Source organism: Balaenoptera acutorostrata, chromosome 3 (assembly GCF_949987535.1).
Source record: "Balaenoptera acutorostrata chromosome 3, mBalAcu1.1, whole genome shotgun sequence".
NCBI classification, from domain to species: Eukaryota; Metazoa; Chordata; class Mammalia; order Artiodactyla; family Balaenopteridae; genus Balaenoptera; species Balaenoptera acutorostrata.
The window spans coordinates 57,092,692-57,097,304 of NC_080066.1; the positions used below are offsets into that span (position 1 = coordinate 57,092,692).

Below are 4,613 nucleotides of genomic sequence, written 5' to 3' on the forward strand. Positions count from 1 at the left end.
CTACAAATCTACTTATATACTAACATGGATGAATAAACAATTATGTAATTTTAGGATCATATTTATGAGACCAAAATATGTTCTAGTGTTCCTGTCATTCATAATTATATTCAAATGTTTTTTAATGATATGAGTTTCTACAGTTCATGTCAGTATCTGGTAGGTCTCTTTTCCTCCCTAACATTACAATTATTAATGTTCATGGCTATTTTATTAGTTGTTATTGAGTTAATTTGAATTACTTTGCTAGGTTCTGGAGAAGTGAAAATATATATTACTATACATAAATAAATAAATAAGTATAAAAATAACAAAAACAATTATTACTTCAAAGAATTTGCGACCATAACTTTGTCAAGAGAAAAACAGAGTTTACCCATTTCTAAAGTATTAAACACCAGGCCCTAGGTAACAAAAAACCTGTGTAATCATGCCAAGGAATATACAGACCATTTTCCTTACTGATGGATGTTTCAATTTTAACAACAAATAATGATTAATTATTTAATATATGAAATTTCACTATCTCTACACTTGATTAACCCAACCCGATATCTTTTGTGAGATTAATATACTATGGAAAATTGAATTTTTTTGTGTTTCAGGAAAATGAAGTACTTCCAGCTTTTGTATCATTTAAAATCTTCATGGCCTTAGAAAGATCTCAGAAAGTTTAATATATAATTTTTCACATCAAAAAATGAGAAACGCCTAATTAAAGTCAAACTCAACACTGAGAAGAGTAGCAATAATGACCCATAATGATCTTATGGATCTGACCAAAATGCTCTAACTCTGATGATCTCAATCATGGGGTCAACATTCTGAAACCATAATTTGTTACGGAAACTCCCAAGCACAGCTTAATTTCACCAAAGGATATTTCACTGCAATACGAAAATGTATTAAAAAACCAACAATTTTCCAAGATTCTCCATTTGTCAGTCCACCCAAAACTCTGATAAAATAAAATTTAAAATTTGGAAATGAAGGTAGAGGCAATAACCAAAGAAAATAACATATCATGAAGATATAATTGAGTAAGCCATTGAACAGATGAACACAGAGACTTCAGGGTGTGGCACAGAGCACATGACATATGAATTTTAAAGGACTCAGGTATAGTTACTCACCCCTATTCTCTGAAGTGGAGGTCCTCATTTCAGCCCTTCTTCCTCAGAAAACCATAAATAAACAACAACAACAACAACAAAAGAAAGATATAGTCTCAAAAAATACTCAACACTAAAAATAACAAAGCACTAATACTGACTCCATGGTCAATATTTATTATAGGCATGCATGTTTCCCTTCTTTTAGCCCAACACTAATGAGGCTTTCAGTACCCATCACAATTGCTTGACCCCTTATTAATGCAACATTTCTTTTGTTTCCTCATTTATTACTCAAGAACATTTCCTTTAAACAAGTTCTATCTACATCTCTGTTCAAAGTGAGCAAAATGAAGCAAGTCTTGGATCACTTAGCATATATACAGCGAATATTGCCTCATAAGATAGGATGCTAATAATGCCTTGCCCTGGAGAAAGAAAAGGCATGCTTGCAGTAGTATTATGTCGTCAATGAGGGGGTCACCAAATAAAGCCAGGCTATGAGGGTCTTATTTGTCCTATTAGAGGGGCATTCATCTGGACCTCAGATTGACATCTGGAATGAGTCCCTCAGCATCCTCAGACAATTTTTCTCATCATCGATCCAGACAAGCACCCTCCCAACAAATAACCATTTCCATAGCCAGGCTTATTTTCTTCAGGCTTAACTACTGCATTATGAATAAAAAACAGCACAGATACAGTAGACATTTTGTTTAGTGGTTGAACAATGGAACCCTCAACTACACAGCCCAGTAGGCACATAACCATGGATTTTTCGAATAAAATAAAATAAAATATATTGAGAAAATACAAAAAAATTAAGTCAACTAAAAATTCAAGGAGTAGTGGGGTAATATTTGTAAATGAGGTAGCAAATAAGGTTTGATTATCGTAGAAATATGAGTAAAAAATCTAAGTTCTGAAATGCTAGTAATAAAAAGATAAATAAATATTTTGGCACATTTAAATTTCACTAAAAGATTATTTTCATACATAATAAAATGGTATAAAAAGGAAATCTATCAATGGTTCTTAAATGTTAACCAAGTTACTTCAAAGAGAGATTTTTATTTAATAAAGGAAAGAAACAATAATGAAGATTCCATTAACAAAGTAGGCATACCTATAGGGAAAAATCTATCATAAAAGCATGCTCTCTGAGCGCCTGAAAGAATGAGCTGACAGGACTTGAATTTCTCACATCACTGGCCAGAACACAGACCAAAACTTTCAATAGCACCCGAGTAGCTGCTCACCTTTCCTCCTTGAAGTATGATAACTTTCTAGCCTTTGACCTGCAGCAGAACATCACAAAGAATATAAATCAGATTAGAAAATACATGAAATTCATTTAAAATCAAGTACAACAATTGGTTCTATGTAATTAGTTATTGTACAGGCATCCCCACATGTCTAGTCCTCGTCACACAAATCACGGTTCCTTGGTCCTTTATCACCTTTGTCATTTCATTTCTTCACTTATTTCCTCTCTGAATTCTTCACTCTGCAAATAGTCAGTAATCCTGTCTACAATGCTATGCAAATTAGTGGCATAACAGTTTTCTTTTTAAGTGAGAAATTCTAAAGTTGTATTCCACCAAATAAAGACTTTGTGAAAATGCTTTGTGATGGGTCAAATGAAAAGCACATGATAAAGGCGTTGTGAGACCTATATTCTGGAAGTAAGATAAGAACTCTGAAAATCTATTACAAGCAACATATAGAAATGAATGGAGCAATGGCAAGAACAGAAAAATATCGATAGATGAGACAGTTCAAAAGATAAATGGAAATTCTAAAAAAAAGAACCAAATGAAAAAAGACATTAGAGAGAGGTAAGACATAAGTGGAATTAAGATGGAGTAAGATTGGCTTGTCTTTTCTCCACACAGAATGCAATTAAGAATCCTAGGAGTAGTACATCTACAACCTAACAGAGGTCTCTGAAGGATAAAGGCCTGCAAGTAAACTGGGGAACTCAGAGTGCTAAGTAAAAGGAACTAGACCCTAGACACTAAGTAATGTTTAATTCCATTTAAATGACATTTTGTAAAAGGCAAAACTATAGAAACAGTGATTGCAAGAAATTGTGGAGTAGAAGGAGGAGAAACACAAGGGGATTTTAGGGGTAATGGAAACCCTCCACATCATGATTGTGGTGCTAGATATACTATTATATACCTTTGTCAAAACCCACAGAACTGTACACGACAAAGGGTGTGTTTTACTGTACATAAAATAAAAAGTATATAAGAGGTACAAATACAAAATTGAAAAAAGGCTGGGACAGGGACTTCCCTGGTGGTCCAGTGGTAAAGAATCCACCTTCCAATGCAGGGGACATGGGTTCAATCCCTGGTCGGGGAACTAAGATCCCACATACAGTGGGGCAAATAAGCTCGTGCGCCACAACTACTGAGCTCACGCGCCTTGACTAGAGAGCCCGCGTGCCGCAAACTACAGAGCCCATGCTCTCTGGAGCCCGGGCACCACAACTCCAGAGCCCACACGCTCTGGAGTCCGCACGCCACACCTAGAGAAGAGAAAACCAGCACGCCACAACTAGAGAGAAGCCCGCACGCCGCAATGAAGAGCCCACGCATTGCAACAAAAGATCCCGCGTGCCTCAACAAAGATCCCACATGCCGCAACTAAGACCTGATGCAGTCAAATTAATTAATTAATTTAAAAATATTTTTTTTAAAAAAGAAGAAAGGCTGGAATGAACACTGGGCCTAGTATTCATGTACCCACTCCACACTCTCGTGTATTGAGCCTATATATTTGTTAGCAGGCACACACTCAAAGGAATACCATTTAATAAGGAACCAGATACTCAGATATCAAATGTTGAATACATGCAAAACTTGTAGCACTCAAAGCTACCCAAACTGTGAGCTAACACTAAAATGAGTTAGCTAACATCTTCCCTCACTTGCTTATAATAGAAATACAGTACTGTTCAACAACAGTGATTTTGTCTCTCATTTTCTTCAGATTTGTCACAATGTATGAATATATGATCCGGACACATTCATACAAAAGGACACCTTTTGCTGGCTGCCTGTGAGAAAGGATAGACCCTGAAGACACCCAAAAAATAACAGTCATACATAACCCTGGAAACATACTAAACCACTTGATTTACACGTGAAAATTGAAGATGACAATGAATAAGGGAGGCTACACCAGCTATTAAACTAATGAGAGAAAGTTTTTCATTTCAGTTCTTCATGAACATTATGAGTAAAATCAATATATTTCTGTGGCAAAATTCTACTGATCCGAATGATCCTACTGTCCTTGAATAATATTTAATTCACTTATTCGAGACCCTTTCTCCATCATAATTAATGTTGTAAGATAAGGAAATGCTTTGTATGTAAACCAACATTGATTCCATAACATTTAAAACAAAAAACATAAAAGCAAAAATGCACAATAATAAAAAGTATATATACCCATTGAATCAACCAGGTATGAGGCAATGGGCTTCAA

General features: G+C 35.2%; 1 non-coding gene across 1 annotated transcript; it reads right to left on the reverse strand.

The window, feature by feature from the left end:
- Nucleotides 1-1,651: 1,651 nt before the first annotated feature.
- Nucleotides 1,652-1,718, reverse strand: LOC114237596 (small nucleolar RNA SNORD109A). Its single transcript, XR_003623124.1, has one exon. It is a non-coding gene; the product is annotated as a small nucleolar RNA SNORD109A (small nucleolar RNA).
- Nucleotides 1,719-4,613: the final 2,895 nt, after the last annotated feature.